General features: G+C 33.0%; 1 protein-coding gene across 5 annotated transcripts in view; it reads right to left on the minus strand.

Moving 5' to 3' along the window:
* Positions 1-25048, minus strand: part of Myo10A (unconventional myosin 10A) — a 208194-nt gene that overhangs the window by 49538 nt on the left and 133608 nt on the right. The window contains exon 1 of one of the 5 annotated variants that reach the window (XM_074142246.1): positions 16083-16395. The exons of the other annotated variants lie outside the window; for them this stretch is intronic. The gene's annotated coding sequence lies outside the window, so the exon portion shown is untranslated. Of the gene's footprint in view, positions 1-16082; positions 16396-25048 lie in introns of those variants that run through there. 5 annotated transcript variants of the gene reach the window in all.

The following is a 25048-nucleotide window of genomic DNA, read 5'->3' on the forward strand; positions in this document are numbered from 1 at the left end:
TATTCAGTTCAGTTAGAATAGAAAAACAACACGCCAAATGAAGAAGTCAGAACTTAAATCAAAAATACAATCTCTTTAACAAAAACTTACAGTTTAAAAAGTTAAGTATAAGGGTTGATTAAACGCCAAAAGGTACACAAATCAGCAAGTACCCAACATTTCATTAATACTTCATTAATATTTAAGTAATTCTACTGCATTAATTTTCATTAATATTTTTTTGAATTTATTAGATGTCACAGACCCTTATGCTGGCCATTTTAATCTACAAAATATTTGTTCAAGTAGAACACCATTTAACTTAGATTGACTGTAATATCTAATCAACAAACTATTAATCACAGGTTAAAAAGAAAAACTTTATTGAAAATATAAAAAAAAAATATGAGGCTAGAAAATTCAAAAACTTTTTTAAAAAAATGCTTACACCAACATTCATCAATGATTTCATTTATTTATTTATTTATTTTTAAATAAAAATCGTCGGTTTAAGTTCATTCTTCGATTAAAGTAATTGTTATTTTATGTAGTAGTCAAACGTTTATAATAATAGGTAACAATTATCTGGCTTTATAGAAAATAATATAGTTTTCTTCAATTACATTCTCAATCTAGGTCTTCCCACAGTATTATATATTTGGAATATAAGATAAATAAGATATGCATATTTTTATGACAGCTAACATAATTATTCCAGTATTTTACTATAAGTAAAATTAGAGGGACTACATTAAATTACAATTGAGAAATGAATAATTATTGTTGAATAATTTACTTGATATTACCTACGCGTTATTTGTGCTCACAAATACTTCGGAAAGACGAATTCTAGACTGAAATATTGTTTTAAATCCGTGATTCAAATTTAAATAGAAGCCGACTCTGCCTTTGTCTTTTTTTACTTTAACGTGCATGTACATACATACGATATATGTGACTATTCAGAATAAAGAGCATAATAAAGATAAATCAGAAGAATAATTTGGAATAAAGCTAAAATAAAGTACCTATTTAATTACGAAAATATAATGTACATTTTATCATAACAAAAAAATAAAATATTATGAATCAACAAAGGGAAGGGATTAGCTATGCGGTTAGCATATTGGATTCCCACGTGGAGGTTCCGGGTTCGAATCCAGCTGCTGACCCTTAGATTTTCTCTTTCTAAGAGCTTCTTACAGCTCACTGTCCGGGTGATGGACAGTGTTGTCTGTAACGAGAGAACACTGTCCGGAGGCCGGCAGTGCACTGAAAAAAGCTCCGGGCGCCAATAACCTTAGATGTTGAAGCGACTTAAATCATAAAAAAAAGAAAAAGAAAATGAATGAACTGGCCAGCATAAGGGTCTGTGACATCTAATAAATTCAAAAAAATATTAATGAAAATTAATGCAGTAGAATTACTTAAATATTAATGAAGTATTAATGAAATGTTGGGTACTTGCTGATTTGTGTACCTTTTGGCGTTTAATCAACCCTTATACTTAACTTTTTAAACTGTAAGTTTTTGTTAAAGAGATTTTTGTACCTTTTGGATAGATTTTCCTTTTGTATGTTTTGCAAAGTTACATATCTGCTTTACAGATTTTTTTTAAAATTGGGAATAATAAATTTTAATTTTATCATTATAACCTGAAAAGGTGTAGAGTCGGAGTTACTACCACTGGTGAGATCTTTTTAAAGAATGATTATAGTTGCGGTCCCCCAAACCATCCTCAATAACAATTTTTTTGAGAAAGCGTTTTGAATAAAATAAGAAGGTAATTTGTACGTAAATAGCAAAATTAAACTGCGATTTCAGTACTTCCCTTTAAGAGGAGTAAGAAAAATAAACTGCGATTACAGTACTTCTCCCTAAAAGGCGAAGAGGCAAAGATTTTGAATCGAACGACAATTCATTGATGTAAATCGGTTCACTCATTGATAATTTTAACGATTGCAGTACTTCCTCTTAGTAGGTGCAAGAGCATGATAGCACTTCACAGCCACGTAGAGGAGCTTTAACCACTTCTTCTTGCTAAATTTTATCAAAATGGGACTAAGCGTTATAGAAATATTGGTAAACATAGTTTTAGAAAGGGTCTAACTTGGGTGGGGCAAACTCCCCTCCTTATGAGGCACAGCGTCGAGACTTTAAAAGTGCAAATCTGTACAAAATTTCGATTCGAATGACACTTCATTCATGAAAATCGGTTCACGTTTCGATAATTTGAAACGATTGCTATACTTCCCCTTAACAAGTGTAAGATCAGATCGTCGCTTTAATGTAGTTAGGGGAGCCCTAACCCTGTCATCCTACCAAATTTTACCAAAATCGGGCAAAGATTTACAGAGTAATTAATGATAATAATTTTGGAGGGGGGCCTTACATAAAGGGGGCTAACTCCTCTCCCTTTCCATGTACAGCGTCGAGACCCCCAAAAGGCACATCTACATAACATTCCGACTCGAATGATACCTCATTCATTAAAATCGGTTGACGCGTTTAGGCGCTACGTTGTTTACAAAAAAGGTAACAACAACAACAACAACAACAAGAAGAAGAACAAGAACAAGAACAAGAACAATTTTTGAAAATGCCGTTTTTGCAAATTTTCGGCAACTTTTTTCTCAAAATCTATCAGATCTAGGTTGTTGCAAAAAAATTACAGTCATAAAGGAGGATTTGCCCTTTATTATAAAGAAAATTTGGGAATTTTATCTTTTATAGAAAAAGAGAAAAAAATTGTCAAAGTTGGGTGTTTTTCAACGTTACGCTTTTTCGTGCAGTTTTTGATGATCAACCCTTATACAACTGTCCTACCGGACAGTTTTATTAAAATAAATTAGATTTGTGTGAATAATATCTGAAAAAAGGACAAAAGGCGTTCCTAATGTAAGAAAGGATAAGGACAACCAGGTGTTAAAAAAGGACTGTCCTTTCCAAAAAAGGGCAGTTGGCAACCCTAGCTGTAGATAAATGTAGACACGCTGGCAACATCTAGTACATGTACATATGTTACCTATGGGTACGGTGACCATTATTTTTGTATCAAAAAACAGGACAAAGATAAAATACCTATAGGCCCTGTTGAGGTTACTACTCCAGAAATCATTGATAAAATCCATGATATGGTGATGGATGACAGAAGAGCGAAGGTGCGTGAGATTGCTAGTGCTGTGGGCATCTCGAATGAACGGGTACATAATATTTTGCATCAACATTTGGACATGACAAAGCTATCCGCAAGATGGGTGCCGCGATTGCTCACGCTTGACCAAAAACGAAATCGTGTGAAGTGTTGCAAGGACGGTTTGCAGCTGTTCCAGAAGAATCCGCATGACTTTAAGCGTCGTTTCGTCACTGTGGATGAAACATGGATACATCACTACACTCCTGAGACCAAAGAACAATCTAAATAATGGGTTACCAAGGGGGAATCTGCGCCAAAAAAAGGCGAAGATCGTTCCTTCGGCCGGAAAGATTATGGCGACTGTCTTCTGGGATTCGCAAGGAATAATCCTCATCGACTATCTGGAAAAGGGTAAAACTATTACAGGTGCATATTATTCATCGTTATTGGACCGTTTGAAAACCGAGCTGCAAGAAAAACGCCCACGATTGGCCCACAAAAAAGTCCTTTTCCATCACGACAACGCACCAGCTCATACCTCAGCAGGTGTGGTCGCAAAATTAATGGAAATAGGGTTCCAACTCGTTTCACATCCCCCCTATTCTCCAGACTTGGCTCCCTCGGACTACTATTTGTTCCCCAATATGAAGAAATGGCTGGCGGGAAAAAGATTTTATTCAAACGAGGAGGTGATTGCAGAAACGAATGGCTATTTTTCAGACTTGGACAAATCCTATTATTCGGAAGGGATCAACAAACTAGAGCAGCGTTGGACGAAGTGTATAAGCCTAAAAGGAGACTATGTTGAAAAATAAAAAAGGTTTACCCCAAAAAATTAAGTAGTTTTTATTTTTGCACGGACTTTTCAAACGACCCTCGTACACTTATTAATTAGTAACAAAATGTAAATATAAACTCTTGTAAATAGAAAAAATAGACAGTCTTTTAAAATTACAGCAAATTTTGTTTTTATGTCACTTTCTTTAAAACTATACTAACGACAAGTAAAATACAAATATGTCTAATTTTCACAATATGAAGGTGAGATCTTAACAAAATCATATATAAATCTTCGAAAAAATATTGATATTTTCATTAATTTCATTGAGTATAATTTAAATTTCATTGAAAAACAGTACAAATAAATAAAAAACAGGACATTTATGCTTAAAAAAAAAAAAGGATAGCGTCTTAAAAAACAGTACTGTCCTGCCAAAAACAGTACGAATGGTCACCGTACCTATGGGTGTCCACCGTGGATATGACCCAACTAGTCTTGCTAAGTTCACTTTTAAGCAATGTTAACACCAAATGAAGGAAAGACAAGAGCTTGAACTATATTCCTCTAAGTATGAACTGAAATTATTACAAATATCGGTATAAACAAAATATTATATTAAATCGGTATTCAAAACCTCATGCTATTGTTATTTAACCAATAATATAACCTCCGATCAAACAAAACATTATATTAAACAAACATTATTTTGTATAAACAAAATATTATATTAAATCGGTATTCGAAACCTCATGCTATTGTTATTTAACCAATAATATAACCTCCGATCAAACAAAACATTATATTAAACAAACATTATTTTGTATAAACAAAATATTATATTAAATCGGTATTCAAAACCTCAAGCTATTGTTATTTAACCAATAATATAACCTCCGATCAAACAAAACATTATATTAAACAAACATTATTTTGTATAAACAAAATATTATATTAAATCGGTATTCAAAACCTCATGCTATTGTTATTTAACCAATAATATAACCTAATCACTAGATCAAAAGCTTAGCAAAAAATAACATATAATATAAAGTTATGAATAAAATTGGAGGTTAACAATCAATAAATAGTTTAACGAAGAATAGGAAACCATTTGATGACCATTTTAATACAATAATGCTTTCAAACTACCAGTTATTAAATATAAAACTTCATTTAAGGTTATAATTTAAATAAACATTAATTTTTAAAGCAAACATAAACCCACAATTTTTGAACTTCCTGCGGTAATTTATTATTAAATTGTAATATCTACTCGTTTGCAGCGGATGTAAAGAGACCGCTTTCTAATTTTAGTCTAAAAATGGTTTGAAAATGATTCACATCCGGTGAAATGCAGGCATCAAAAATGGAAATAAAGAGATTACTTTCATTTTGCGTCATTTATTTATTTTTCTTCAGACGGGTTTTACTTGCGACTTACGTTTTACAGTCAGGTGCTGTACCGGAAGAGAGAAATAAACGTAGTTCTTGGAAGTTGTTTCCAATCGGAAGTAGTTCTCTACCAATCTCTGATGGTAAAGACCTCTATCTTATATGGAATCCTCCACTTCTTATTCCGTGTGGCTTTATTCCTTAATCGTCAAGAAGTTCTTTGAATTGCACTTCACCCACGTTTCTGGCGGTGATGATTAAAACGTTTTTAGACGGGTCTTTTTGTTGCTGTTACTATACCCATGACTGCACCACATAGATTTCAATTCCCAATCCTTCAATTCCCAATTCGGCTTCTCTTCTTGTTTACTCTTAATTCTTCCTTTACACCATCCACATCACAACATTTACCAAAGTTTACAACGTGCCCATTTTAATCTTCTAATACTCGCTTAAGTTTCTACTGTTTCTATGCCAGGATTAGATTCTACAAATTAGTTCGGCTCGTTATAGATGGACAGTTAACCAGTTAAGCGTGATTGACGTGTATACACGACAAACCAAATCTCTATTACGGTGCGTTCGACGTGTATACTAGTTGTGAAAAATATAAAATTGCCATAACTATAAAAACTCGAAATTTTAATAAAATACAACAAGAATATTATTCGGTGGGATGTTTCCTTTATCTTACCAATAGAACTGCGGTGGGAGTCAGCCAAATGATTAGTGGTTGGTACATGTTTGGTCTCCGCATTAGAGATTGGGGAATTACGCACACAAATAGAAGCACTTAAACCCCTGTGCAATGCCGGTTTTTTCCTTTTAGATAGAGATTCAGACCTCAGTACGAGCATGATTTCATTTTGTACAGAATTCAAAGCTCTTTTCTTCCTTGTAAAAGCTCTTGCGTCTCTAGTTAACTAGAACAATGCATACGTGAAGCGGTGCAAGATTTTTGAAAGAGCACAAATGCTCTGTAATCTCAAGCCCACAGGGATTTGCATAAAAAGTCGCTTGCAGTGACTATTATGACGTTGTAAACTTTTGGTTGTTTTGCCCTGCGTTCGACGTGAATACTACGTCATTGTCTGATTTGAATTCCGCACGTCTGTGTGGGGTTTTTAAAAAACTAAATTCCACGCTTAACTGGTTAAGTAGAAATTAGTTACTTTTTTCTAACTAACATCCTATTATTTTTTTTTTTATGCCAGGGCTAGAAAATTCACAGTAGGTTGGCTAGTTTTGGACGTAGAGGATCAGAAAAAAAAAGGAAAATTTATAGTCTTCACTATTTCTAATAGAAATTCCTTATTTTTTCCCTTTAATATTCTATTTCTACGCCAGAACTAGATTAAACAAATTAGTTCGGTAAGCTATGGAGAGAGAAGTTTAAAAATAGTAGTTAAAATTGGAAATCTTCGTAAGTTTTAATAGTAATTCCTTATTTTCTCCATTCAACAATCTATTTTTATGCCAGGGCTAGAAAATACCAAATAGGTTGACTAGTTTTAGATGTGGAGGTTCAGAAAAGGGCAACAATGCAGAAAATGTCTCATTGAATAACGGAATTCAAGGCTAAATCTTCATGTTTCGCACCATTGCATAAATAGATTATAAATTCGAATAGTCTTTTCGAATTGCTCACTATTGTCTATTTTGAAACTTGTAATTCCAGTGAAAATGCAATTACAAAAATCCTAGATCAGGGAAAGTTGAAACTAATATGTCATTGTACAGAAATACCAAGCGTATAAGAATCGTATACCAAGCGTACTATGTCATTTAGCGAGTAGAATAAAATGACAATGAATTATTATTATTTTTGGAAATAATATAGAATTAAATACAAAACATTTTTAGTCGCTTCAATCCGAACACCCTTCGCTTCGCCTGAACAAAAAGTAAAAGTTTCGTGATATCTATTTTATAGAGAGGCTTTTCTCTGAACTACGAGGGTCGTTAGAAAAGTCAGAGTGATAGCACCACTGGCGCGTATCGAGGTTATGTTTAGTTAGTAGCATCTCTTGGAAGAACACACACCAAGTTTCAGCCAGATCGGTCTATTTCTTTGTGTTTGGCATTCGTTTGAATCGAGGAAGTCGAGTGATTTTCAAAAAATGGACAAAAAAGAATTTCGTGTGTTGATTAAACACTACTTTATGAAAGGCAAAACGCCTCAGAAGACTAAAGAGAAGCTTGATAAACATTATGGTGACTCTGCACCTTCGATTAGAACAGTTTATAAGTGGTTTCAAAATTTTCGGAGTGGCCATATGGGCACAAGTGACGCTGAACGTTCTGGACGCCCTGTTGAGGTTACTACTCCAGAAATCATTGATAAAATCCATGATATGGTGATAGATGACAGAAGAGTGAAGGTGCGTGAGATTGCTAGTGCTGTGGGCATCTCGAATGAACGGGTACATAATATTTTGCATCAACATTTGGACATGACAAAGCTATCCGCAAGATGGGTGCCGCGATTGCTCACGCTTGACCAAAAACGAAATCGTGTGAAGTGTTGCAAGGACGGTTTGCAGCTGTTCCAGAAGAATCCGCAGGACTTTAAGCGTCGTTTCGTCACTGTGGATGAAACATGGATACATCACTACACTCCTGAGACCAAAGAACAATCTAAACAATGGCTTACCAAGGGGGAATCTGCGCCAAAAAAGGCGAAGACCGTTCCTTCGGCCGGAAAGATTATGGCGACTGTCTTTTGGGATTCGCAAGGAATAATCCTCATCGACTATCTGGAAAAGGGTAAAACTATTACAGGTGCATATTATTCATCGTTATTGGACCGTTTGAAAACCGAGCTGCAAGAAAAACGCCCACGATTGGCCCACAAAAATGTCCTTTTCCATCACGACAACGCACCTCAGCAGGTGTGGTCGCAAAATTAATGGAAATAGGGTTCCAACTCGCTTCACATCCCCCCTATTCTCCAGACTTGGCTCCCTCGGACTACTATTTGTTCCCCAATATGAAGAAATGGCTGGCGAGAAAAAGATTTTATTCAAACGAGGAGGTGATTGCAGAAACGAATGGCTATTTTTCAGACTTGGACAAATCCTATTATTCGGAAGGGATCAACAAACTAGAGCAGCGTTGGACGAAGTGTATAAGCCTAAAAGGAGACTATGTTGAAAAATAAAAAAGGTTTACCCCAAAAAATTAAGTAGTTTTTATTTTTGCACGGAATTTTCAAACGACCCTCGTATAGTACAGGTGTTGTTTAAACTATAGAACTGATGCGGACACCTGTTTTTATTCTGCACTGAATTGGAATCCAATCCAATGTTTAATGGACCATTGCTTCCTTCCATACCAGCATAGAACTTGTTCTATAACGTGTTCCTTAATAATCTCACTTGAGAATTAGATTTTTTTTGACAAAAAGTAGGCTAAGTTAAAAATAAAAATTAAAAGAAGTAATCTGACATAAAAAATGTGTCTATGACGTAAAAGAAAACAGTGAAAACAGAATCTGTACATGTTCAACATGGTTATTCAAACCAATTTAAATAAATTAAGTGCAAATTTAAAGGTACTTTCAAGAAAATGTATAGACCAAAAGTTCGGTTGGATTCGGATGTTGTCGGGGCGATGAATTGGATAAAGGAATACAAGAAACAGAAGACATGAAATAATAGTAACTAGTAGCTGCAACTACGTCATAATCTCTTAAAACAATAACAAAATTAAAATATTAATACATAATAAAAACGTTAATAACAATTAAAAGTATCGATTTCTGTTTTTCTTGCAAAGCGATTTAAAAAAATAAATAAATAAAAATAAAAAAGTTCCAAAAATATAGTTTGGGTAATACTAAACTTTGGTTTTTGTGTGATTGTTAAAAATTATCTTAATTATTTTGAGTTTGTTTTTTACTTTTGTTCAAAAAGTTTAAATTTTCTGAAGATTTAGGAGGAGAGGTTTATTTTAATATAAAAAAGAGATGTATCAATAATCTTCTTTAAGAAAAGGGCATTAAATTTTATTGAAATGAAAAAACTGTATTATATCGAAAATCAGTTGGCTAAACTGTCTATAATAAGTTAAGGTCGAAATAATGAGTACGAAATTTACGAGGTGTGGCTATTAAATACGTAGCTGTAAAACATTTTATTTTAAATTTATACATATTTAGTTATTATCACCTTCAATATACACCCCTCCCCTATCCCTACAACGCTCCATGCGAATTTACCACTGTTCGAAACAGTGCTGGAAGTCTTTTTCTGTGAGCTCCTGCATGACGCGTGCCGCTTTTTCTTTCACAGCTTCAACAGACTGAAATCGTGTTCCTTTTAATGCAGATTTGACTTTGGGGAACAGATAAAAGTCACATGGGGCCAGGTCAGGCGAATAAGGCAGATTGGCCTAAAACTGGGATGTTGTACTTGGCTAGGAAACGTCTTGTGACAGACAATGCAGTGTGAGCCGTCGCGCTGTCTTGATGGAGGAGAACCCCGTGACTTGTTCTTCCACAAATCGGGTCGTTTTTTTCCCCCTTACTCTTTCACGGAGTTGAGCAAGCACCTCACAAGGTAGTAATGTTGATTATAATCGATATTTACATCCGTTTTGGATGTGGAAGGGCGACCCGGGTGGTCATCATCTCCGACGCCTTCTCGGCCATCTTAGAAACGCTTGAACCACTCAAAAACTCACGCACGTGATTAACATTCATAGCCATAAACTTCTTTTAATAAAAGATAAGTTTCAGTAGCGGTTTTTTAAATTTCACGACAATTCGTTGCTCTACTACATGTGTAGATTTCTCTACAAACAACACGTGAGACGCTGCAAACGAAAGAGAAGGCTATATGCTGCACAACTGTCGGTCGTCAGGATTTGGCGCATGCATAGTTCTTCAGTAGCATCATCAGTCTTGGTTACGGACTGATATCTTTCAGGCGTAAGAAGAATAAAGATACAAGTTTTTTTTAAACCTAAGATCCATTAGAAGCTGGTAAATCTTCGAACGGATCTAAGAACAAGAAAAGATAAGAAATTCGATTGCTGCACATATTTGAATTTTTCATGAAGTAATTAGTTTTCTCAAGGCGTAAGAAGCTAAATTTGTTTTTATGAGATAATGAATATCCTGCGTAATTTTTTTGAAGCGGATTCCATTAAAAAGAAAACAATAAAAAGATGAAAACAGAAGATATGAAAGTAGATAATCACAGAAGCAGATAATCCGTTAGTAAGTAATAATTTCATATTTCACGCACATAAAAATGCCATTCGCATGCAGAAGTGCATCTTTAGCCCAGCCCCATCTTTAACTACTTCATTCAAAGTTGGAAATGTTTTATTCACCTTGATCTTCATTTGTAAATTAGGCAACCATTATTCGATAATGCTGTAGGTCTCTTGATAACATTAATCAAAGCCCTGAGTAATAATACTAGAAACAAGAGGCATGAAGAAATCTTCTGTTATCAGTTAATCACTTTTGTATTCAAACATCACTTTGCCAGTCAGTACATTATTAAAGTAAAGACAATAATAAAGCCTCGAATTCTACTTTCTATATTTAATTATATTTTATCTGATGAGTATTAGAAAGTTAAATATGAATCAAGCTGAAGACAGAAGTGTTGAAACAGTAAACCTCAGTTCTATGAGATACTCAATATCAGTGAAATAAATGCATTAAACTGCAAAAGGAAATGGTAAAAGTTGCTCTTGTCGGTAATAAAACCCATTTTCCATATCTTGGTTCTTCTTTCAAAATAGATACATTTTTAATTAGTCAAAACAGTTAGGCAGGATATTCATTATCTCATAAAAACAAATTTAGCTTCTTACGCCTTGAGAAAACTAATTACTTCATGAAAAATTCAAATATGTGCAGCAATCGAATTTCTTATCTTTTCTTGTTCTTATAAACAAAGAAAAGAAATAACTTTACTGAAAATGCTTTTTTCAAATTATGATTTCTTGCTGGACAAAATTTAGCGAAAAAGATTCAAACGATAACTTCTAATAATCACTGTACATACTCCAAATCATTTAGAGTAATTATTATTGAACAAATCGTGGATAATTTCAATAGCACATTGCGTTAACGTTAACCAATTGTAGGAGAGAATGCGAAAGCCAAATTTTGAAAATTTATTTACAACTAAAACGTTCGAGGTTCCATAGGAATTTAAAATCTAAACTCAAATCTAATCTTGTAAAAATACACATATTTTTTTTTAACATTAAACCACCAGAATATTCTAGTTAGCATTTGTAGATTTATGTTGGTAAACATTCACATATGAAAAACAGTGTTGGCGGAGTATGACAATCGAATAGTTGTAAAACAGTAATGGCGGAGTATGACAATCGAATAGTTGTAAAACAGTGTTGGCGGAGTATGACAATCGAATAGTTGTAAAACAGTGATGGCGGAGTATGACAATCGAATAGTTGTAAAACAGTGTTGGCGGAGTATGACAATCGAATAGTTGTAAAACAGTGATGGCGGAGTATGACAATCGAATAGTTGTAAAACAGTAACGGCGGAGTATGACAATCGAATAGTTGTAAAACAGTAATGGCGGAGTATGACAATCGAATAGTTGTAAAACAGTGATGGCGGAGTATGACAATCGAATAGTTGTAAAACAGTAATGGCGGAGTATGACAATCGAATCGAGTTGTAAAAATAAAACATTAATTTTTACACACTCCGAACTAATTAAACATTCTTTTCAATAATTAATAAATTTCGAAATATTTCGAAATCAAGATATTTCTTGGTAAAGTGTGACAAAAGAAAGTAAAAAAAAAAAATGGCCAAATTTCGAATCGGACTTAACAAGGTTAGTAAGGGTGGACGGTGAAAGGACACTTTCAAAAATTAAACGATGTTTTAAGATATTAATTATACAATTTTTTAGAAAACTTGATTTAATTAACAGGTTTATTTCGGCCGGTCACCTAGTTTTTTGTTTTTATTATATTAATTCAAGCAGGGAAAATAAGCGGTAGATGTTAAAAAAAATAATAAGTAGGTATATATCGTACATTTAAAATAAGAAGGATAACTTCACCAAAAAAGTAACCTAAAACAATTAGTGAAGTCGTGGCAAAAAATACTATTCTTGCGCAGATGAATATCAAAGCGTCAGTTTAAAGAAATCTGAGTACAAATAATTTATTTTGTTCAAATTTTGTAAAGAAAACCTTAACAAAAACTTACAGTTTAAAAAGCTAAGTGTAAGGATTGATTAAACGCCAAAAGGTACACAAATCAGCAAGTACCCAACATTTCATTAATACTTCATTGATATTATTTAAGTAATTTTACCGCATTAATTTTCATTAATATTTTTTAAGAATTTATTAGATGTCACATACCCTTATGCTGGCCATTTTCATCTACAAAATATTTGTTCAAGTAGCACACCATTTAACTTAGATTGACTGTAATATCTATTTATCTATAATAATCAAACTATTAATCACTGGTGAAAAAGAAAACGTTATAAAAAATAAAAAAATATGAGGCTAAAAAATTCATAAACTTTTTTAAAAATTGCTTACACCAACTTACATCAATGATTTTGTTTATTTTTATTTTTAAATAAAAATCGTCGGTTTAAGTTCATTCTTCGATTAAAGTAATTGTTATTGTATGAAGTAGTCAAACGTTTATAATAATAGGTAATAATTATCTGGCTTTATCGCAAATAATATAGTTTTCTTCAATTACATTCTCCATCTAGGTGTTCTTCCCACAATGTTGTATATATGTAATATAAAATAAATAAGATATGCATATTTTTAGGACAGCTAATTATTCCAGTATTTTACCATAAGTAAAATTAGGGGAACTAAATTAAATTACAATTGAGAAATGAATAAATAATGTTGAATAATCTACTTGTTATTAACTGTGTGTTATTTGTCCTCACGAATATTTCGGTAAGACGAATTCAAGACTGAAATATTGCTTTAAATCCTCCGTGATTCAAATTTAAACAGTAGCCGACTCTAAATTTGTCTTTTTCTAATTTAACATGCATGTTTATGTGACAACTTCAGAATAAAGGGCACATTAAAGAGAAATCAGAAGAATAATTTGGAATAGAGTTAAAATAAAGTACCTATTTATACGAAGATATAATATACATTTTATCACAATTATAACTATTATGAATGAACTGGCCAGCATAAGGGTATGTGACATCTAATAAATTCTTAAAAAATATTAATGAAAATTAATGCGGTAAAATTACTTAAATAATATCAATGAAGTATAAATGAAACGTTGGGTACTTGCTGATTTGTGTACCTTTTGGCGTTTAATCAACCCTTATACTTAACTTTTTAAACTGTAAGTTTTTGTTAAGGAGATTTTTGTACCTTTTGGACAGATTTTCCTTTTTGTCTATTAGCAAAGTTACATATCTGCTTTACAGATTGGATTTTTTTAAAATTTGGAATAAGCTATTCTATCATTATAACCTGATAAGGTGTTAAATCGGAACCGTAACTACCACTGGAGAGATCTTTTTAAAGAATGGTTATAGTTGCGGTCCCCAAACCATCCTCAATAACAATTTTTTTGAGAAAGCCTTTTTATAAAATAGGAAGGTATTTGTACGTAAATAGCAAAATTAAACTGCGATTTCAGTACTTCCTTTTAAGAGGAGCAAGAAAAATAAACTGCGATTACAGTACTTCTTTCTAAAAGGCAAAGATTTTGAATCGAACGACAATTCATTGATGTAAATCGGTTCACTCATTGATAATTTTAACGATTGCAGTACTTCCTCTTAGTAGGTGTAAGAGCATGATGGCACTTCACAGCCACGTAGAAGAGCTTTAATCACTTCTTCGTGCTAAATTTTATCAAAATCGGGTTAAGCTTTGTAGAAATATTGGTAATAATAGTTTTAGAAAGGGCCTTATTTGGGTGGGGCAAACTCCCCTCCTTATGAGGCATAGCGTCGAGACTTTTAAAGTACAAATCTGTACAAAATTTCGATTCGATTGACACTCCATTCATGAAAATCGGTTCACGTGTCGATAATTTGAAACGATTGCTATACTTCCCCTTAACAAGTGTAAGAGCAGATCGTCGCTTTATTGTTAGGTAGGGGAGCCCTAACCCTATCATCCTACCAAATTTTATCAAAATAGGGCCAAGATTTACAGAGTAATTAGTAATAATAATTTTGGAGGGGGCCTTACATAAAGGGGGCTAACTCCTCTCCCATTCGGTGTACAGCGTCGAGACCCCCAAAAGGCACATCTACATAAAATTCCCAATCGAATGACACCTCATTCATGAAAATTGGTTCACGCGTTTAGGCGCTACGTTGTTTACAAAAAAGGTAACAACAACAAGAAGAAGAACAAGAACAAGAACATTTTTTGAAAAAGCCGTTTTTGCTCATTTTCGGCAACTTTTTTCTCGAAACCTATTAGATCTGGGTGGTTGCAAAAAAATTATAGTTATAAAGGAGAATTTGGAGTAAGATTTAAAGAAAATTTGGGAATTTTATCTTTTATAGAAAAAGAGAAAAAAATTGTCAAAGTTGGGTGTTTTTCAACGTTACACTTTTTCGTGCAGTTTTTGATGGTCAACCCTTATACAACTGTCCTACCGGACAGTTTTAATACAAAACAAATAATACCAAACAGTTCATGTATTTGTAAAATCTGATGTTAAAATTGTATACAGTAAATCTTTTAACATTATAATCTTTTTGTTGTGTTCGTAAAATTCGTCTTTAACCTTTTAACCTTTAACCTTTAACAGTAACAATTAAATAAACAATAACTGACCTGAATTAAATGCTTTGAAATGGTATTTTTCTCCCTTTTAATAATAATTTTAAGTAATTTCCCATCTTTAACTGTCTTTTTATTCAACATTTAATTTGATTACAATAGTTTTTGAGCTTTTTCTTTGTAAAGTAGTATTTATATAGTATAGTTTTAATACTGTAATGTCATAAAATTTGCAGGAGCTAGTACTAATTGTGTTTGAACATTCCAAAAATGAAATAAAGGTAAACTATTAATGTTGCAAATTACATTGGAAGATGAAAATTATTGATCATGTTTACATTAAGTCCAAATATAAATGGAATATTTGCAAAAATAGGTTACCGACATAAAAAGGGGCATTCGCAAGACGATGGATTAGTAGCTTAATATAAAATAATTATTGGCCACCCATTCCTAAGAGAAATGAAACTGAAATCCAATTTCCTTATGAACATTTATACCATGAAAAGAAAGAATGTAATCCTTCGACTACCAGCCTTCATATTCTTGGCAGCACTTGGTTGATTTCAATTATCTCTGGGAGTCATAATTAAATACAGGACCATTCAGTAACATCACAAAATAAAATAAAACAGGGTCTTATGTTACATTTGAGGATAAACAATGTGGTCTTCTTAATTTCTCTGCAGAAGATCAGATCAAGATTGCTGAGGATCTAGGTAACTTAGAATTCATGATGAAGAAACCATAGACTTAGAGGAAAGATAAATTTTGATAATTCACTCAGCAAGTGCAGTGTAAGATGAAAACATGGTTGAAGTTAAATTCTGTACATTATTCAGTATAGTATTACCCAACACTGAGGACCTAACCACATTTTCAAAGTAATAATGATTGATCAGTGTGCAAATTCCTTATTTATACTCAATAAAATTAAATTTTCTGAAACTAATATCTTTTCTCTTTTAATAATAAAAAAAAAAAAAAACTATCTTTTACATTTAGCTTGAATCTTTAAAATAAAGAAATAAGATTACTTACTTTTCAAATAATAAGTAGCAATTCCTGTGTAAATATTCAATCGTAATGAAAATGCATTTAATAAAACATTTTTCATTTCAAAATGCGACATATGAATAAAAAAAAACTCCATAAAAATAATGACTTAGAACACTGCACAATAAACTCACTGCATATTAACTCGAGAAGAATCACATTGCACTCAAAACGAATCGACATATATATTATCAAAATCTAGGGCGCTCACAATAACCGCTGCCCTAAATCTAAAATAAAAGAAATGCTTTCACACTAAACGAGACATCGTTAGTCTGCCGATTGCCGTTGGTCAACTGTGCCCACTAGCAGCAGATCAGCGTTTAATAAAGAATCATCAAAACACAAAACTTTCACTTCTTATAATAATCTACAAATAAATTCTAAATGTTGATAAGAAAGTCTAATTAATTATCAGCACGAACTACGCTGCAAAATATGCGGACATTACAGGAAGTATTTGCAATGTTTTTCTTTTAACTGGTGTAATGGCCATCTCTAATTGGATTTATAATCTAATTAAAAGGTTTATAAAATTGTTGTTTTGGTTGTTGATAAAAAGAAATGTGGACCTGATAAATCATATTAATATTCATATATTCGTTGTTAATTACACCAACTTCCTGAAAATTTGTATACAGAAAAATAACTGCAAAACTTGGGGAATTTCCTACCAAGTATAAAATATTTCCGGATTCGTTTAATATCAAAAATCCAAAGTATTCACTAACGATTTTTAAACGTTTTGTTTGGATTTATAAATAATAAATTATTCTAAATTCACGAATCTTACTTATCAACACTTTATTTCACTTACATTTGCCCCATATTGTCCTCATCTAAATGTAATAAGCGGCCATATTTGTTCGTCTCTTCAATGTTACCAACTATTGGTTTAATTGAAATTTACGGGTACTTTGTAAATACTTTGAAACGGATGAAAAGCTATTAGATGGAAATAAATGGGACAAAATTATGGAGGAAATATAAATTATTAATTAGTTTACAATAATTCAAAGATAATTTTTAATTAAACTTTAAAAAAATAGACAAACAAAAAGCAGAAGTAGGACTGTACTTTAAAAGTTGAAAGTAAGTTTTAAAAATAAATAGAAAGAAGTAGCGCATGCGTGTAGAGATAACTTTTAAAAAACATAAATTGCCTATAATTTCATATTCTAGCTCTTTTATTGGAAGCAAAACCATTTAAAAGGTTCCTAAAGAATACGTGTTGCAATCAAGAATAATTAACTTTTTATAAAAAAGTTTCTTACCATTTTAAGATTAATAAGCCAAAAAGCTACATTTTTTTTTTTTTTTGGTCTGCCTTCATGATCAAACAGAACTGTCGGAATGTTTTTTTTATATAACTCGTTATTTAGGCTAAAATTTTGTTCTTAATAAAACTGGGCTACTTTTGTGTTATTCATATATTTAAAGAGAGAGTGTATTGTAAACTTTAAATTCCTCTTTAACTGGAGTAGTTTGCAGACTGAAATAAATGGTGATAGAAATAAATTAATGCATTTTGTAATATTTAATTTGCAGAGAACGTTTTTAATGTGCCTTTTAAATATTGGATAAAAAAAAAATCTTTTTTATACTTGCAATGCATTATTTATCAAGTCTGCAGTGGCTTTTTAAGTGACTACTATCGTCTGAATAATCTCTTGCCCGTTATTGGAGTAATGCTGCCGCAAATTTACGCGAGTGGCTAATAATAAAGAAGTTTTTGTTTATCCCTGGGTACTGGGCAAGTCGTAAGTCATGAAGACCTATCACTTCAGCGGCGTTTCGCTACAAGCCTAACACAGAGGCTCCTAGAGGGGTGTTCTCGGGGCAGAAATACGAGGTCTGTAAATTAAGTAATTAGACTGATTTTTTAGAAAAATTTTTATTCAAAAAGAATTACAATTCTATATTGTCACCTTCAAAATAACTTCCTTCTGAAGCGCTGGAGACGTTTTTTCCACTCCTCATAGCAGTGCTCGAACTCCGATACTGGAATAGCCTTCAGTTGGTCGGTTACAGCCGTTTGAATGTTGGAAAGGTGCCTTGACTTTTTGGATTCAATTGAAAATGACCCCCATTTTCTGGAACGTGTCATTACTGGTGACGAGTCTTGGGTGTTTCAGTAAGACCCAGAAACCAAGCGCCAGAGCATGGAGTAGCACACTTTAACCTCTCCAAGGCCCAAAAAAGGCAAGGATGGCAAAGTCGAAGATCAAAAATGCATGCTGATTTGTTTTTCAATATCCACGGAATCGTCCACAAAGTGTTTCTACCTCAAGGTCAAACGGTCAATCAACACTTTTACCGAGAGGTTCTTGAAAAACTTCGAAAAAGGGTCATTCGTGTTTGACCGAACATTAAGAACAAGTGGGTATTGCATCACGAAAAAGCTCCTTGTCACACAGCACAGTAAAAACATACCTGTGACTCCTCAGCCTCCTTATTCGCCTGACTTGAGTACTTGTGACTTTTTTCTCTTCCTGAAGTTGAAAAAATCACCTCAAGGGAACTCATTTTGGGACAGTCGAAAACATTCAAACGGCTGTAACCTACCAGCTGAAGGCTATTCCAGTATCGGAGTTCGAGCACTGCTATGAGGAGTGGAAAAATCGTCTCCAGCGCTGTGTGGCTTCAGAAGGAAGTTATTTTGAAGGTGACAATATAGAATTGTAATTCTTTTTGAATAAAAAAATTTAAAAAAATCAGTCTCATTTCTTAATTTACAGACCTCGTATATCGTCTCTTTCGGCTATTGACCTGAATTCTTACGACAGTATGCATAAACACTCGATCAGAAGAACGCCCTTCCAGGTTGCCTCACAATTGATAACCAGATTAACTGAGAATTACGAGGGGGTACCCAAAAATAACCGGAATTGCGTTGCCGCGCATGGAGCTTATGTAGTACGCATTTCTGCCGCTAGACGTGTATAGCGCAATTCCTTGCCAGTTCAGTCCTGCCTGTGTTGTCTGCCTGGCTTGTTCTGTTCATCTGCAGTGATTGTTTTTACCAGCGCTGTTTTGTTCTTTTTTCGTTTTTTATGATGGCAAGTTTAAGTGAACAACGTGCAGCTCTGAAATTTTGTTTTCTACTCGGCAAAAATGCTGCTCAAAGTGTTTTAATGTTGAAAACAGCTTACAAAGATGACGCTATGGGAAAAACTCAAGTACACGAGTGGTTTACTTTAAAAATGGCGACATGTCGATTGATGACAAACCTCGTTCTGGACGTCCATCAACTGCCCGAATCGACGAAAATGTTGAAAAAATTCGAGAGCTGGTGTTCACAGACCGTCGACAGACAATTGATCAACTGTCAGAGAGTAGTGGGTTATCTTGGAGCTCGGTTCAGCGAATTTTAACGAAGATTTGGGGATGAAAAGGGTTGCTGCCAAGTTTGTTCCTCGAGTTCTGACTGACAATCAAAAAGAACATCGAGTTGAAACATGTCGTGCTTTGAAACAACAGCTTGAAACTGATCCAGACTTTCTGTCAAAGGTCATTACTGGTGATGAGTCATGGTGCTATGGTTATGACCCAGAAACAAAGCAACAGTCGAGCCAATGAAATACGTCATCTTCACCCCGACCAAAAAAATGTCGTCAAGTCAAGTCAAACATCAAAACAATGCTGATTTCCTTTTTTGTTACCAAAGGCGTAGTCCATTCAGAGTTTGTCCCCCCAGGTCACACCGTCAATCAAACCTTGTATTTGGAAGTTTTGAAAAGATTGCGCAATAGTGTTCGCCAAAAAAGACCCGATTTGTGGCAAACAGGAGACTGGTTCTTCCACCACGACAATGCACCTGCACACACAGCCATCTCTGTTACACAGTTTTTGGCTAAAAATGGCATGGTTCCGCTGCCCCACGCACCTTACTCGCCTGACCTGGCTCCGTGCGACTTTTTCTTATTTCCACGCATGAAAAAGGGCATGAAAGGTCACCGATTTGACAACATTGAAGAGGTCAAGAAAAAAACGAAGAAGGAGCTGTCAGCCATTTCTAAAGATGACTACAAAAAATGTTTCGAACAGTGGAAGCACCGGTGGGACAAATGTATTAGTTGTAATGGAGAGTATTTTGAAGGGGATAAGGTTGTTCTGTAAAAAATTTGTAAATAAATAGCTTTTAAAAAATAATTCCGTTTTTTTTTGGGTACCCCCTCGTATTTGTATTGCAACTAGATTTGTTAGAAAGACAGTTGCTAGTTTGCCTAGGCTTATCTGCTTGTCACACAGCTTGGATTAGCGCTGTAAACCTCGACTATATCCTTCTCACGTCTTAGAACGGCCCGAAAACCAGAATAAAAAGCAAACAGTAATTATTTAATGACTGCAAATTAATAACTTTTGTTTTATAGCTTAAAGAGGGAGATAAAGTATTTTGAACTATTTTCAGAAAGAATCTCACTAAGAAAATGATTCCGTTGGATCTAAATGAAAGAATAGTTTTAAAACGAAAAACTAATTGGTTTAATTTACAAACCAAACCAGAAAAATGATCAACGTTCGCACATGGTAGGGAGCATCTCAAAGTGTTAAAAATAAATTTTAAAAAAAAGTAGTTTCATTTTCTGCGTTTGTCTAAACTCGTGTACATGTATAAAATAACCTGGAAGAACATTCTTATTTTTTGGGGGAAATTGTAACAATCAGAAAACTTCCTCTTTTGTGCAGTGAAAGTCAAAATAATAACAATAATGGAGAGGGCAACAAATTGGACAAATGACCAACTCCCAGTCTGTGTAGTAACTCGCTCTTAGATTAAAGAAGTAAAAACGATACTCTTGTCTATAGCCACTGTTCACTTCAAATCGAGTGAATGGAGTACGAGATAGGTTATTAACTTTAATACCAGTCTTTTTTGGTTACTCAACACAATGCTCCTAAAGTTCTATTTTAGTTAGGATTAAAAGATCTAAAACCTGTTTAGTGGAAGAAATGTCTACATTTGGTTTTATAAAATATTAACGTAAAAAAAAAAGAATAACTATTGCGTTCAACTGACTTTGGGAATTGAACTGAATTAAATGGAATATACGAATATAAAATTTATTTTTTGGATTGTCAGATAATTTAATACTAATGTATCTAGTCAGCTTTGATTCTGGTTCTTGAGCTCCATCTTCTGTCTTTCAACTACACCCCTCCGAAGTCTTCAACTCTTCTTCTTTCTTCAGGATTGCTCTCATATAACTATTCTGTCACATCTTATCCTCGCCACATTGTCAAGCCAGTTTAATTCCTCTTACTTTCTTATAATCTAACAGATGTAAGAGCAGGTATTGTAACTGTGCAGAGATTTCATCATTGATTTTGATTTTGTACGAATTCAGTCTGTCCTTAAATGGGCCAAGCGAGAATTGCGTTTTAGGGTGTTTTCGTTTCTGGAAGGTCCTTGCACTTAACACTAACCGGAGCAGTGATCTCCCCTTCTTGGAATGGGACTGGTATATCCGAAAAGAACCCCAAGAACTAGACAAGGAATGGGTAAAATGGGAAACAATGTCCACCATCAGACAGTGAGCTGTAAGTTAGCTCCTACCAAAGAAAACCTAAGGGCAAGCAGCTGGATTGGAATCCGGAATCTCCGCGTAAAACCAGTAAACTGATTAACTAATAGAATTGCAAACTAATTAACTAATTGAACTGAAATGACTGAAAACTAATTAACTAATAGAATTGAAAACTAATTAACTAATAGAATTGAAAACTAATTAACTAATTGAACTGAAAACTAATTAACTAACTGAATTGAAAACTAATTAACTAATTGAACTGAAAACTAATTAACTAACTGAATTGAAAACTAATTAACTAATTGAAATGAAAACTAATTAACTAATAGAATTGAAAACTAATTAACTAACTGAATTGAAAACTAATTAACTAATTGAATTGAAAACTAATTAACTAATTGAACTGAAAACTAATTAACTAATAGAATTGAAAACTAATTAACTAATTGAACTGAAAACTAATTAACTAACTGAATTGAAAACTAATTAACTAAGTGAATTGAAAACTAATTACTAATTGAATCGAAATCTAATTAACTAAGTGAATTAAAAACTAATTAACTAATTTAATTGAAAACTAATTAACTAATTGAATTGAAAATTAATTAACTATTGAGCTAATCTCTTCTCTCTACTATTTCCCGGCATTTCTTGGCCCGCAAGCTTGAAAACTAGTGGCTTCGCCCATCTACGACTAGCCACATAACTGTTCAAAAAGTTTGTGAAGTTACTTTATTATGATAATGATCAACCTATATAGTTCACCACTGCTCAGCTAACTTTATATTACGAAAAATAAATTGAACTCCACCTTAAAATATATTTATAATATTAGAAATATTGTTTTGATATTAAATTGTGTTGCAATATTTTTGTTTTTTTGTTTTTTATAACACTCTTGTAATGTTAAAACCAGTTTGTAAAAACTCCTGGCAACAAAGTGGTCGCGTTTTATGAACTTGGTTCATAATCCGTAATCACGTGTTAAACATACTTCTTGATTTTTTTTTTTTTTTCCTTTTTCTCCATTCTTAAAGAAACATTCTACTGGACGTCCTTGCAACAGGACAGACTACCCTCTCCAGTATACAGTCGTTTGCTTTACATATCAGCAGAAATTAAAAAGGCGAGGCAATTGGAATTCTAATTTTACTGTTTATCGTCCTTGCTACTTATCGTGGGAATAATGTATGCAGTCACTGTACGTATTTCCTTTAAAAAATTTATCTTTACATCTCTGTTTTTATCTATATTTTCATTTTCATTTAGTGAGAAGACTCGGTTCGGTTCAAAATTTAGAAATCCATTTTTCTCAGTAATATATCAGTGGTTCTTAACCTATTTCTATTAGTTAGCCCCCCTGATTATTTTGATAAATACTGAAGATGAATTAAAAGCCCCAAAAAAACTTTTTTTGATTTTTAGTAATAATTCTCTGTTTGTAGAAAATTTGTCACTTACAATTAAAGTGATCGCAATAAGGAAGGACACGTGCAATGTTGCATTCTAGAATTTTCTTTCTGCACCAGAAGCTTCATTCAACTGCAGCAGGAACTGCTTTCTACTACTTCCTTAATATTTATGCTCCATTAACTTTATCCAATAGCATTCGCTTTAGTAAAATACACTGTTCTCTTCAGTAAGAAAATCACAGCCTTGTTTTTTTTAAAATCGTGATCAAATATTCAATTTATTGATGAAATTCTCATTTGTCACAATTTATGATTTTTTTTTTAAATTAGCATTCCATAATTATTTTCTTTTTAAATTCTTTCTCTTTTAATTTTTCCTATTTCAGTTTTAAATAGAGAGAAGATTTAAAAACTCAGAGAGTTAAAATTGAATTTTCGAAACAAAAAACTTAGAAACAGTCATTGAGAATTGAAAAATTGTTTCTTAAGTTTAGAAAGAGCCGGAATGAAATTCGATCCATGGTTGGAAAGAGTTAAGATTTCGTATTCCAGGAGTATTATCAGGAAAGATTGGTTAAAGAGGATGGAAAATTAACCCAACCACTTCCAGAAGCATCAAAGGGAAAAAGAACGGAGATGCTGGGCAAGATAATGGAATATAGTCTCCTCCAGGAATCTGGACTATCGACAGTTTTCTCTCTGAGTCAATTAGTGGCCATCATTTAAATAATCTAACTTTCCTTCTGAATGTCATCCGCTTATCCTTGTACAGTAATGAAAAAGTATTGATTAGAACCAATGATTTGTAGCGAAATCTTTGTTGTACCAAATAAATGCCTGACGCATGCTTCTTTGTGGAGAGATTCTGTGTTAGGCTACCACGGAAAGTGAACAACTCTTTGTCCCAAGAACAAGGAAGGTAAAAATATTTAAAAGGTATACAACCAGTCACACAATTAAAAGCAGGAAAATACATTTTAAAAAAAATGCACTAATTATTGCCACAGAATAAAGTGCAACTAAGGAAAAGAATAATTTAAAAAAAGAAAGAAAAAAAAATCTCTCGTTTCAAGGTTACCTTTACTTTCAGAGAATGTATTTTGTTTGTGTAATATATATCTACTTTCATCAGTGTTGTGCCGTTATTTGTGTTTAAAAAGGGGAGAGACCGGGGGCATCGTGATGTTACTGCGTCCAATGTTCATTGATGCTAATGATGAATTGATCGGCAAACATTATACTCAAATTTCAAAATAGTAAAGTACTTTCACAAACTTAACTTAAGTGAAAGTACCAACAAGTGATGGTGAGAGAAGATTAAGTTACCCAAGATCTCTCTCTTTTAATACTTTACGCTAACTGTTCAAAGATTTAAGTAGGTTTTAAAAAATTCTTCACATTAACATGAAGCCCTAACTAAATAAAAATAAAAATTCTGGTGTAAATACAAAACACCAACTTTCTCAAGATTCTGACTCACAAATATTCTTAACATTCCCAATGTTAGGGTCATATTTAAATATGAAAAACATAATAAAGTTTGTAACCTTACATTACACTGAAATGTAACCTAACCCAACTCTGCTAATACGACTTTTTTCCAAGAAAAATAATTATTATTAGAAAACATAATACAGTTTGTAACCTTACATTACACTGAAATGTAACCTAACCCAACACTGCTAATACGACTTTTTTCCAAGAAAAATAATTATTATTAGAAAACATAATATAGTTTGTAACCTTACACAACACTGAAATGTAACCTAACCCAACTCTGCTAATACGACTTTTTTCCAAGAAAAATAATTATTAGAAAACATAATACAGTTTGTAACCTTACATTACACTGAAATGTAACCTAACCCAACTCTGCTAATACGACTTTTTTCCAAGAAAAATAATTATTATTAGAAAACATAATATAGTTTGTAACCTTACACAACACTGAAATGTAACCTAACCCAACTCTGCTAATACGACTTTTTTCCAAGAAAAATAATTATTA

Source organism: Rhodnius prolixus, unplaced genomic scaffold (assembly GCF_049639745.1).
Source record: "Rhodnius prolixus isolate KJV_2025 unplaced genomic scaffold, Rpr scaffold_6, whole genome shotgun sequence".
In the NCBI taxonomy this organism is placed as follows: Eukaryota; Metazoa; Arthropoda; class Insecta; order Hemiptera; family Reduviidae; genus Rhodnius; species Rhodnius prolixus.